General features: G+C 41.2%; 1 protein-coding gene across 2 annotated transcripts in view; it reads right to left on the bottom strand.

Annotated features, from left to right (window-relative positions):
• The window catches only part of GALNT13 (polypeptide N-acetylgalactosaminyltransferase 13), a 538,580-nt gene extending 526,942 nt beyond the window's left edge, over positions 1 to 11,638 (bottom strand). For both annotated transcript variants that reach the window (XM_032355601.1, XM_032355603.1), the window contains exon 1: positions 11,226 to 11,638. The gene's annotated coding sequence lies outside the window, so the exon portion shown is untranslated. The remainder of the gene's footprint in view (positions 1 to 11,225) is intronic.
• Positions 11,639 to 13,625: the final 1,987 nt, after the last annotated feature.

The raw sequence follows: 13,625 nt of genomic DNA, 5'->3' as shown, positions 1-13,625 counted from the left end.
AATCATGATGGCAACAGTGCTGCTCTTAATGATTCACATTTTCTCTCTCTGTTGAAAGAAATGCGAACTGCACATCTGCACAGGTCTTAAGGTACACAGGGTAAAAGCAATACTCCTGATTTCATATTTATGAAATGTCTTATACTGTCCTTTTTGTGGAGAATGAGACAACTGATTAACATTCTCAGAAAAAATATTTATTGAAGTTCAAAATTATTTAATGAGATAGTTGCAAGTATCTTATATTTGTGAAGGTTATTTTTCCTCACAAAAGGAATGGAAATGATGCATACACTTTATCCCACTTGAATTAGAATTTTATATAGATAGTAAGAATCTGTGCATTGTAGAAGCAGAATGGGCCTATTGTTGTCTGCAACAGCAAATGAAGTGTCTCATAACTAGCAATTCAATGTGTTAATTCAGCTGCACCATCCAATTACCTACGATTCATCTCAACTTAGTGCACAACAATAAAACTTTAAAAATCTGTGACAAAAATGTCTGCCCTACATTTATCAAATAGGGTAAACACTACCCAAAATCAGGGAGTGAGAGCCACAGAAACTAAATTATTAAAATTGTTCATTAGAATCTAACAGTTGATATCATAATAAATTTTTGTCATGAAGTCAATAGCCAAGAGTTAACAATAAAATACATACTGGATGTTTTGTATGGAAACTCTGACCAAGAAATATAGAAACTGTGTGGCAATTGAAATTGGCATCCCTTCAAATAACACAGCATTCCCTTGGAGCCACGGGCCGGCCAACTGCCAACTGACCACAGGGCCCAAGTACACAATTCTAAAAGTAGACAAAGGTAATGAGATGTGAATTTAGCATCCCCAGCCTCCTGCTAAATGACCCAGATGCAAAAGCTAGAGCGTCTGTCTCTTACCTATTCAGAACTAACTGATGAAATGAACAAAGCTCTTTTTATAATTTTTTTTAACAAATCAACAGCCCTAAAAGTCTAATCCTGCTACATGTGGACTTATTAAGCCACAGAAGAAAGACCATGTAAAGTAAAGGAGACCCATGAAGAAGGAATAAAGGAAAGAAGTAAGGAAAAGATATGGGAGAAGAAAAAGGGTATCAAGAAATGATAAACACATATTTACTTAAGAAGAAAATACAGAGGCACACTGACAACCTACAGGAAATGTATAAAATCTGAACCATATTCAGGGTTCTCCCATTTTTCAGGACAAATGACATATAGTCCCATTTGGGACTTAACTATCAGGAGAATCAAAGAACCACAAGCCTTAGGGATTCAGAAAAAAAAAAATTTCAGAAAAAAAGAATTTGCTGTGAGAAAAAAGGAAAAACTGTACCAAGTTTTGATACTAAGCTAGTTAGTAACCCCATAAACCTTCATTTCATTTATGGACTCTGAAAACAGCACTGTTTTTAAGTACAAATTTTAGCTTTTAAAAAACCAGGCAGGTGGAGTGACTCATTATTGATGGTATGTAATTGAAATAATTTACATAACCCAATCAACTATCAGTCAATCTAAAATAATATTTTTTTTAAAAGAATAAAGAAAAATCGTTAAGACACTGTCCTAGTACATTAAACAAAAATAGTAAGCAATAGAAAGTTGCTGAAAATCAACCAAAGGTCATAAAGAGAAAATGTATTTTATCAAAGATTAATACATCAGTTCTCACAGATTACTAGTGATTACAAATTAGTAAAGATATGCCATTATACGAAAAACTTGAAACACTTGAGAAAAAAAAGCCAGAAATTTCAGCAGGATTTCCTCAATCCTTCCATAAAGATTTCTTATTGTAATTTAAACATTTTATCAGCAATATCACAGCAAAATAAGCTATTTTTTATTAGGTTACAGATACCTATCTCAGTTACGGATTACAATCTATATAGAGAAATCTAACTTAGTTAAGGATTTAGTTATTTTTCCTCCTGTCTGTATAACTATATGCTAATTTCTTCTTGTTTTGGGGGAGGTAGGGGCAGTCTGCATCTAAGTAGAGACAACAAAATCGTTAAGAAATCCATTCCAATTTTCCCACATTTATTCTCTTACATAATTAACTGTATTTTTTTTAAGATTTTATTTATTTATTTGACAGAGATTATAAGTAGGCAGAGAGGTAGTCAGAGAGAGAGGAAGGGAAGCAGGCTCCCTGCTGAGCAGAGAGCCCTAATGCCAGACTCGCTCAGGCTGGATCTCCAGGCCCTGGGATCATGACCTGAGCTGAAAGCAGACATTTTAACCCACTGAGCCACCCAGGAGAGAACTTCAATTTTTACTTGCAGCTTGTCTTTCTTAATCCAGTGTTATGACTTCTAAAATGTAAACATTTTTGTTTCCCACTGTAGAAATCTGATTTGTTGGTCAGGCTTTCTTCCTTCACTTTTTTTTTTAAAGATTTTATTTGTTTATTTGACAGAGATCACAGTAGACAGAGAGGCAGGCAGAGAGAGAGAGGGAAGCAGGCTCCCTGCTGAGCAGAAAGCCCGATGCGGGACTCGATCCCAAGACCCTGAGATCATGACCTGAGCCGAAGGCAGCGGCTTAACCCACTGAGCCACCCAGGCGCCCCTCTTCCTTCACTTTTAAAGGCAAATCGTACTTAAATAGGAAACAAGACCTAGGAATCTGGGTTCCACTTTCAATTCCGCTACTTGAAGCTTCGTGATGCAAAGCAAGTTGTTTTATTAACCATCTCATCAAAAGAGCGCAGTCCTTGCCCTGTCACACTCATCAGCTCAGTCTGCAACAATTTACTTAACCTTTCTGGGTCCCAATTTCCTTGTGTGTAAAATGGAGGTACTAATCAAACCTACTTGGAGGGCTGTTATGATAAAAACGAGTATCTGTAAAGCACTTAGAATTGTGTCCATAATATAGTAACTTCTTTTTTAAGGGAAGAAAGAGTCTACAGTAATGTGAAGCTATTTTAATTATTATATAATGCTGGGGTGTTCTTTCCCAACTAATCTACCCTAAATTGAACGGCTTCTATCATAAGGAATCCACATGCCTATTTTAGAATGCATGACTATTCAAAAGCATAGAGTAACAGAAGTAATATTAAAACTAATATTGATAACAAAAGTAATAACTGATAAGTAATATTAAAGGAAACTCTCCTGTTTCTTAAATACAGAGACACAGACTTGACGGTTCAGTTTAATTCTATTTGCTCCCCTTACAGATTACTGGCCCTTCACACTTGTAGCAGTGAAAATTTTTATTATTCCCAGGGTATCTGTTTTAAGGCTCCAGGTCCTAAAGTCTGACCATTTTTATTGTTTCTAAAATAGCTGGTTACTACTTTCATTTATTGTGAATAGTCACTACTTTAAAAGCTCAAAATGAAAGAGGAATCACGAGTCCTAACAGCTTTTCCAGAAATTACATTCTGACTTCAGATTTGACTCTCTTTTTCCTTTAAGATCTATGGCTATTTTATATTCTGAGTAGTATTTTGAAATTTTGGCATCATGAAAATGAATTCAAATGCACAACTATGTTTACTAGGATTTTAGCATTTCTTGTGATAGTTCAAGTCTCTGAGTGTTAAAATGTGTTAAGTGTGTGGTTGTGAAGACTCACTGACATCAGAAGTCCTATGAACAAACTCTATAGAAAAATAAGCATTAATTTGTTTTAACAGCAATTTGTCTGTCATTGTAATTTAGGACATAAATGAATGCACAATTTTAAGAAGAACTGTGGATATGGAGAATAAGTCTGGCTGTGCTAAAAGGAGAGTAACTACTACCTTTTTTAATAAATAAAAATTAGTAAGTAAATCTGAAAAATGATGAACTTGAAGTAAAATCAGTTGCTTGAAATGTCACTGTATTTAGAATCATCTAGAAAAGTATTTATAAAAATGGAATCTGAGGGCTCCTGGGTAGCTCAAGGGCAGCAGGTCAGGTCATGATCTCAGGGTCTAGAATCAAAGCCCACATTCCAGGCCCTGAGAACATGATCTGAGCTGAAGGGCATCTGGCTATCCGCTCAGCAGGGTCTGCTTCTCCCTCTGCCTCTGCCCCTACCCCCTCCCTCTGGTGGTCTCTCTCTCCCCCCTCAAATAAATAAATAAAATCTTTAAATAAATAAATAAAAACAGATTCTGTAAACCCATCCCAGGCAAATGAGAATCTGTATCAGATTTGTTAGCAAGGATACGAAACAATGCCTTAGGTTAATTTTGCTACATTCATCTACCCCCACTGACATTTTTTTCCCTCTTCAATGGCCCCAGTAGTTTCTATCCAAAGCAACCTGGCATTTAACAGCATGGGTCAGTTTTACAAAAGCAGTTAGAAGTTTACCTTTGCAATTTTCTCTCTTACCTAAAGCAAAACTGCTTTGTCCTCACTAAGACAAACAAAGAAGTGAAAAAGGAACAGACGGATCCTTAAAGGCTGAACACAAAGGTTTGGGGTAAGGGCAAAGGAGTTAAAGTTCTTAAGACACGCTCCTTTATTTCGGCCTAACATTCACCTCTTGTCCCAGTTAAACACTGGTCTGTGTTTAACTGCCATGAGGGAACAAGTCACCTCCAATTCTCTAATCCTTCCAACAATCACTGCCATAGTAAACTGAGGCTAGAACAATTGCTAGCATCTTGGGTCCAAATTTTATTGCCCAGGTTAACGACTGGCAAGAAAATGGAATAGCTATAAGGGTTGTGTGTTTCTCATTAGGTGACAGATATGACTACCACACTAGCCTGCGCTGTCTACGGGCACAAAGTACATGGGTAAGATAGGATATTACAGAGGTTCCACCAAGCAGGGTTCCCAAGCACAGACTACAGAAGAGGGTGAAATAACTTACCAGACTGTGAGAAAAATTTCATCAGTCTTTGTTAAATTTGAAAAATAAGTGCACTGTAGAATAACGCATGGAAAGCTAAATTTATTCTATTTTAAGAACTACATTTTGATAATCAGCTCTGCCATCTTAGCCAGTGTACAAATGTCTACCCTTTTATAACACAATGGTGATAGAAGTAGGCTTCTTAAATCATTTTTACCAGTCAGAAGGAAATGTTAACATGAAGGTTGGCGCTCACTTTTATTTTTCAACTTATTCGTCAGTGAAAATGTCAGACTGAGAACTACCAGAGCACTGGCTTCATCGACATAAAGAACTGATGTGATCCCTGGTGCTCATACATACTAGTGGTGTAATTCTGAGTGAGGGAGTCCTCACGGACACAATGGGGACAGTAATACTACTACTACTCATATGCTTATGAGGATAAAACATGGCAAGACCTATTAGATGTTTACTTATCCACAGTACAAGGACAAAGTAAGTATCCAACAGATTTTAGTTATTTTCTGAATGTGTAACTTAATTCACCATTTTTAACTCCCTCATAAATAAATGGAAATGGCTGTACCTTCACACAGACTTGTTTCCAAGTATTTGTTCTCATTTTTCTTTCATTAGATTAATGGTAGTATCATATAGGGGTCTTGATAGTCACATAAATCTCATCCTCTCCTATATGAAACTAATTATATAATAAAAAATCTCAAGAAGAAATTAAGTCAGTTATTATGCTTCCGATCTACAAGAACATAATCCTCCCCATATGTCAAAATCCATTTTTTAACAAAAAAGGAGGTGTTGTGCTTATAATATCAAGGCAATTAATATTAGGCAAGAGATTAAGTTGACATTTACTACTATCTCTGAGGCGTAATTTAGATGATTTTGAATATGCAGGCTTTGCTCTAAATTCTTCTGTTTACAGTGGCTACTCAGAACTTGTATTATGATCACCAAAATGCCAACTAACAGTTTAATCACACTTCCTATAATGTTCTACAAGAACTTAAATAAGATTTAAGTGATATCAATATAGTTTAATGTATCAGAATCCTAATTAATTCCGCATCCCGTTAAAACCCTGACATGCTAGATCTTGGACAGTTCCCATCTATCTTAACAGTAAGCAGTTCCAAAAATAATAACAATAATAATACAAAGGAAGTCTGAATATTTAATATGAGCGTTTCAATTTTCTCATATAACAGAAAATATGATCACAATTGTGTTCATATCTATGATGTTAACAGTCACAATTTTCTCTGCATCCCTCTCAAGCTATGTTGGAGATTTACCATTAACATGGAACAACTTTCAACAACCGATATTTTGTATTTTGCTGTAGGTTTACTGTGAGGAGTGGACACTTATGATAGGGTAAAGGCTGAGAGAGAACCCAAGAGTTCATAAGGACAATTACATGTGCACATTCGAGTGAAGTTGGGCCCCATAGAGAAAAGGCACATCTCCCTACTTTCACTTGTATCTTAAATGGTAGGCCCCAGAAATCTCTTAATAATCCCTGGTTAAAAATTCTCAAAACTAAGAATTTCAGCTTAAATACAAAGGTCCTGACTCATACAAAGACAATAAAACCAGAAAACTCATAGCTAAAAATAAATTTTAGCTAATTCATTTATAAGCAAACTGGAACACACATTCATCACACAGGTATCTTTAATCACCTGTTATTTCTTGGTAATCAAGCAAAGACTCATTAAAAATATTTTTATGGGACGCCTGGGTGGCTCAGTTGGTTAAGCAGCTGCCTTCAGCTCAGGTCATGATCCCAGCGTCCTGGGATCGAGTCCCACATCGGGCTCCTTGCTCCGCAGGGAGCCTGCTTCTCCCTCTGACTCTGCCTGCCACTCTGTCTGCCTGTGCTCACTCTCTCTCTCTCTCTGACAAATAAATAAATAAAATCTTTTAAAAAAATATTTTTATAATATACTACATTGGAAGCATACACATAGATTTAAATCTGAATCTAGAAAAAACAAGTATCAAATGAATAAAGTCCATCTGGTTTATATTTTTCTCTAAAATACAATTGCTTATAATGTCCCAAATGGATGACCAACTACTGAATTACTGTGTGCACTCACTTTCGCAAATTTCTTTTTTAATTTTCTAAGTATTAAATTTCACAGTAGAAAGCTGGACTCTTCAAAAACACATATCTGTAACTGAATAGCAGATGTCTTTTATTAAAGAATGTGCTTTAAGATAGAAATTGTAAACAGTCTAATCTGGGGGTACCTGGTTGACTCACTAAGTAGAGCATGAAACTCTTGGATTTTAGGATTCTGAGTTCAAGCCCCATTTTACGTACAGAGATTACTTAAAAATAAAATCTTTTTTAAAAAAAGTCTAATCTCTTAAAATTTTATCAGAGCAGACAGTACCAGATCTTTATATGTGATTTATGTGTTTGAACATATGTGTGAGTGGGCGGGTGGGGGGTGATATTAAGAAAGGACATCAAATAGACTGTCAAAGTCAGTATGAGTCTCGATTCGATGTTTCACATGTGTTTATTCCCGTAACAAGAGCAGAAGGAAGGAATGAGAACCAAAACCCAGTTAAAATTCTTTGAATAATTAGGCATATGGTCACTCTAACTTCAAAGTAGAGATCCTGTAAGGTCTCATTAAATTTAAGACATGTACATGTTCCTACTACTGATGGCAATGCAAACCCAAGGTGATATATTAAAAGTCACAGTCAAGAATTTCTTGTTGGGGCGCCCAGGTGTCTCAGTTGGTTAAGCGGCTGCCTTCAGCTCGGATCATGCTTCCAGGGTCCTGGGATCGAGCCCTGCATCAGGCTCTCAGGAGAGAGCCTGCTTCTCTCTCTCCCCATCTCCCTGCCACTCCGCTTACTTGTGCTCTCTCTCTAGCTATCAAATAAACAAATAAAATATTTTTTTTAAAAATTTCTTGTTTATTACAAGAGATGCCACTTGAGATGGTGATACCTAAAAATACCAATAGAGACTGTTCATCTCCATAAAATACAATGAACACTTATTAAAGACATGGAGTACTGTTATTTCTTTCACCTAGTAGACTTTATTCATACATTATTCTCAATCATACTCCTTACTTTCACTTGATGTTATTCAGAAACACCAGTATCCTCTTCATTTTTTTAACCAGAATGAATAAAATACTCATGTGTTGCCTTCTCTCACCTTCTCCCTAAAATGCTAAGTTTAAAAAGCTGCATAACTTCTATTCCATGAAATCTTCCTGTTAGAACTACCACTTCTAAAAAAGAAAACAAAGGAAAGGAAAGAAAGAACTACAACTTCTAAAAATCAAGTAAACAAAATGGAAACATTGTATTTCACTCTGACAAAACTGTTCAATGTGAAATCAATGCACATAAAATTAAAAAGTTAAATATACTTCAATATTATCAGTAAATCAGAACATATCTCAACCAGTATCAGAATTTCTACCTTCACTCTATCTTTGCTATTTTTAAATATAAAACATTGGGTACAATGTCAGGTGATCTATAAGCCAATATTTTTAAAGCAAAATTGCCTTGAACACACTCCTATACAATAGTCATAGCAAATCCCCAACTGTTTTGAGAAGTGACTACCCTATCATCAAAAAAACAATATATATATAAAAAAAAGACCCCAAAACAAAACAAAAAAAAACAATACTGCAGCCTAAGAATTCCTACTAGTACCTTGTGCCAGGAGGACTACATTTCCAGGTACTCTGGCAAATTCTCAAATATATGTAGTACCACACCTCTCATATACATTTGAAGCAGTAAGGAAGCCTATAAATTATTTAAGGCAAGTGATTCGGTTTGCAGATCAATTTATAGGCCCCAAATATTTTAAGCTGACAGATCTGTTCCTTATATTAAAAGAGAGAACTTTTCACTTGCGAAAGACCACATGAAAATATTCACTAACAAATGATGTCATGTTGCAGTTTACTTTCAAGTAGGAAGATTAAGAGATGCCAGCCATCAAAGCCTCTAAAATCATTTCTTCAATTTTGCAGTGACTTGTTAAAGAGCATCAGCCAAGTTAAAGACTTGCAGAGGGGTCCAATTCAAGCAGTGAATGAACTAAAAAGGGACAGAAGAGTCATGTTTCAACATCCCTTCTACTAGTCCTCAATTCCCATTCATAAAAGACTAAATGAAACAGAAAAAAAAAAAAGGCAGAATTCAACTTCTTGTTTGTAGGCTCATTAGCATAACTGGGTGACTTCAAAGCCCATAATTAGCTGCATGCTAATCACTCAACTAGCAAGTTTTTATTAAGCATTTACTAGTTTTCCCACACTATGCTAGGGTCTGCATATCTGAAGCAGCATCCCATTCCACTATGCACTCTCAAATCCAGAATTAATCTACACCAGCAGCACTGTACCTCTTTTGCAAAAGCTTTCATTCCTTCCTCTCGGAACCTGATCTCAGACACAGTGCCTCTACTTAAGTAAGCAGCTTTAAGCCCTGGAATGGGATGAGCATCACACACACGGAGAATTAAAAGCATTTATTTAAACAAGCAGGAGCAGCCAGAGAAAATTCTCAGTGGAGTTGAAGGTGGGCAGGGGCACAAGGAAGAGATGTGAAATCCTGGCTTGTGGCAAACAGCGCAGAGAAATGCACATTTCTCATGTTCAAAGCCTGCCTTAGGCTATGAAGATTTTCCAAATCTATCCATCTGCGAAGTCACTCCAACAGGGTTTCAATACTAAGGTTCTAATTCTGCAGGAGAGAAGAAGTTTGTAAAGATCAGGGAAAAGGAAAAATTAGTAATGCAATGCAAAAGTGAAGATGAGGAAAAGGAAAGGATGGGTGAAGGCAAGGAGAACGATTTGGGAAAGTGAAAGGTACGAAATATGTCACCAAACAGGCTGACCTTACTTTTCACTATTCTCCAACAAGCTGGTTTCTTTAACACTAGAGGGCATGAACGCAAGGAATAGCGCGCGCACACACACGCACAGGCGCGCACCACACATACACACACATGGGGACGGTAGGGAAGCAACCCTGAGCAAAGGCAGCCTTCATATAAACTAAAGATCCGAGGGGCCCAAAGAAAACCCGAAATTCTGGCGTCTAGGGCAGCCAAGTGTCTTTACCCTGCAAATAAAATTTCTACGCTCTGTTCGTGGAACAGTGACCACGACCTCTCCCAAGGAAACCACTCAAGGATTGAGTGCTACGGCAGTTTAAAGCATATAGCCCCCAATGCTCCTCTCCACCGCTAGCAACACCTTTGCCTCACGAAAGCTCCCACCCTTTCGAGGTCAGTTTTCCCTGGATCCAAAATCTTCATCCATCTCGTCTCCTGGGGCTACCTGTAAGAGATGGAGACTATCTACCAGGAAATTCAACTGATCGTAGTCAAATAACGGAGTGAGGGGAGGGGCGCCCGCAGCTTTCGCTGCCAGCATAGCATCCTCTGTGCGCTCGGGTTCGCGGCCGCGCGGAGCCGGGAGACTAGCCCTTGAGTAGCTCATTCAGCCCATCGACTCCACGAGAGCCCACACAAGGGCATCCCCCGCACACCCTCTGGCTCTGACCAGGAAGATCTCTGTACCTGGAGATGTCCAGATGGTGGGCCGGGGCGTGCTCCACTGGCCAAGGCGCCTGGGGTCTGGGGATCGGGAGGACAGGAGAGGCGAGGAAAGGAGACAGAGAGGCAGCGAGAGGAAGACGGAAAATATGGCAAGAAGGAGAGACAAGCCTAAGAGACAGAGTAACAGGAAGAGACATCCCAAGAAAGACAAGGAGGAAAAGGGGAAAGAAACAGACCCGAAGGGCGCAGGGGGAGCCAGTCAGAGAGAAAGTCAGAGAAAGAAACTGAGTCAGAGACAGACGCACAGAAGAGAATGAGAGGCCGAGGGGCACGGAAAGAAAGAGGCAGAAAGAAAGGCAGGCAATCGTCGAAGAGGACACCCAAGCTCCAGACCGTCCGCGGTGTCAAGCCGAGAAGCGTCCGCGCACAGCAAGCCCCAGCCTCCCGCAGCTGGTAGGAGAAAGTTGCCCCTGCCGCCGAGCCACCAAGGCGCAGTGGGTGGCCAGCGACCCGGAGCTCAGCCAAATAGCGGAAAAAGCCGGGTAGAGAGCGGGAGGCGGCAGAAAGTTCCGTGCCTCGCGATCCACCCTCCGCACCTGCAGCGACCGGCGAGCGCGCTCAGAGTGCCCAAGGGGCTGTCTCTCGGGGTCCGCGGGCGCCCCTGACCCCCGTCCGGCCCCGGGCGCTCGACTCCGCGCCCTACACTCGCTGCGGGACTTTGCGGCACCCACCCGGGCACGCTGGGCACCCTGGCTACCCGGAGAGGACTCGCCCCAAACAATTACCAGGAAGAGAAAGGGAGCAAGAGAGAGACGGAGACCTGCTATCGTGGCCAAGGATCCCGCGAAGAGGGAACCGCAGTCCACACGCGGGATTCAGCTTCCACTAGCCCAGCAGGCGCCGGTCGGCCGCGCCGAGAGTGCCGGGTGCGCCGAGCCCGCGCTCACCTGGAACCCGCGCCGGCCCGCGAACGCCGCGCGCAGCCCCGGCTCCCGCCCGCGCCTCTCTCTTCACACTTCCCCGGGAGCGGAGCAAGCTGGCTCCGGCCTGGGCCAGCCCCAGAGAGGCGCCCTCATAGCGCAGCGGCGGGCTAGAGGGCTCCGCGAGCGCCGCGAGAGCGGGCGCCGAGGCCGTACAGGCGCAGGAGACCGAACGAGGGCTCCTAACACATTGTCACCTCGGCAGAGCCGCCGTTACCGCCGCCGCCACCGCCTGGTCACTTCGCCCCCAGCCCCCGCCCCCCTCCCACCCCGGCCCTCTCCCTCCCAGCCCCTCCTCCTCGCGCGGTCCCTCCCCCTCCCGTAGCCCCAGCCTGGAGGCCTCTCACTGGGCTAGTATCATTTACGTAACCAGCACCCCTCAGCCCTCCTCCCTCCCGGCTCCCGCTCCTCCCCGGGCTGGGGCGGTGTGCACCGAGCGCGCTCCAGCTGCTCCTAGAGCTGCTGCTCCAGCGATGTGCACAAGTCCCGCGATACTTGGCAGGCACGGCCCCCAAGAGCAAGTGTGGGGTCGGCTCCTCTCCCCTACAGAGCGTTTCGTGACCCCTGGCCATCCAGGTTTTCCGTGGTGCAAAAGCCGGCTTGCATACAGGATGTTAGTCTGGTGCACCAGCGAGCCTCTTAGAGGGATGCTGGAGGGTCGGGGACTGCCCTCGGGGAAAAGCTGGGGCAACCCCACCCCCTTCGTAGTGTCTTCAGTGGAGAAATGATGCGGGGGGACTTAAGGTTTCAGAGCCTTGAAGCAGAAAGGACAGACAAGAGTTTGGCCTCTTGTCCATTACAGTTTTTACACCCTGACAAGATCTAGTGTTCTGGATGGCGGCGACAGGGGCTGCTAGCTTACACAGGATATGAGAACTAGGAACGCATAAGGCTTCCTTGTGCTCATAATTTTTTTAGGGAGAAGTAAAGAGAAAAAGTGGAGCTTTGAATTCCTTTCTCAGTCAACAAGGTATGGTCTCTGACACATACACACACATACATACACACGCATACACCCAGAAGTGCCTGAATGCTTGCATTTCAAAGTAAAGTTCATGTGAAGTCATTTCTAAGTAAAGTTAATGTATAGTGTGGCAGAAGGTCTTGTACTAAACGGTTAAAATGTATGTAAGGATCTTAGAACAATACCTGGCACAAGGCATAGACTTAAGACTCAGATATTAGCATCTGAAGACTTGGGACCTATCCCCCAATGCCATGAGGGAAATACTCTTCTAGGAAATTGGGTTTACTGAGTTAAAATACCTCCTTTGCCATTTATTCACTGTTGGTTTTCTTACTTATGAGAGTAAAATAGGGGTCCTTTCCTCCTCTCCCGGTGTCATTTCACCTGTCTTAATTCACTCTTCTAAGTTTATTTGATGAGACTGGGGGAAGATCTAACAGCTACTTCAAAAATATTAAGGAGCCATGTTGTACAAACATATTATTTTTATCTAGAATGTCAGTGACATTCTTGACTATACTCAAAAGGAAATTTCTAGAAATGTTATCTCTTTTATGAATCAATTATTATCTAAACTGGTATCTTCTCTACTTAATATCTTAATATCTTCTCTACTTAATATCTTCTCTTACATTTTCCATCCTAATACCCCTTCCAACTTTCAGTGATGGAACATCCACCAGAGGTGATTCTGTGTATGTGTGAGGACACAGGATGCCATTCATAATACCAGGGACACCCTGGAATTTCTCTCTATTGCTCCCTCATGTGACTTCCAGTTCCACCATCAGGTTACCCACCTCTGCATGGCAAATTGAAAAAAGCTGTGGACCAGCAAGTTAAAGATTGCGGTTCTAATGCTGGCATAGCCACTTCTCAGACATAAGTCCTTTGATGACATATAATCCCCTATCCTTAGATTCTTCATCTCTTAAAAAGGTAGCAATGCTATCTTGTAAGTTTTGTGCTAATATTTAACTAAAGCAAGAATCGTAATGCTAGTGGGTAAAGACTGTATGTTGAACGAGATATTTATGTAGTCCCAAAGTATCTCACCTGGGTATTATTATTATTATTATTATTAATTCTACTTGTTTGTTTGATGGGAGGGGGAGAGAGAGCACAAGTGCCAAGGGAGGGGCAGAGGGAATTTCCAGCAGACTCTGCACTAAGCAGAACCCAATGTAGGGCTTGTTCTCATGACCCTGAGGTGATGACCTGAGCAGAAACTGAGAGTCCAACACTAAACCACCTGAGCTACACAGGCACCCCT

Source organism: Mustela erminea, chromosome 8 (genome assembly GCF_009829155.1).
Source record: "Mustela erminea isolate mMusErm1 chromosome 8, mMusErm1.Pri, whole genome shotgun sequence".
NCBI classification, from domain to species: domain Eukaryota; kingdom Metazoa; phylum Chordata; class Mammalia; order Carnivora; family Mustelidae; genus Mustela; species Mustela erminea.
The sequence above is the reverse complement of the archived record's forward strand: the minus strand, read 5'-3'. Positions and strand labels throughout refer to the sequence as shown.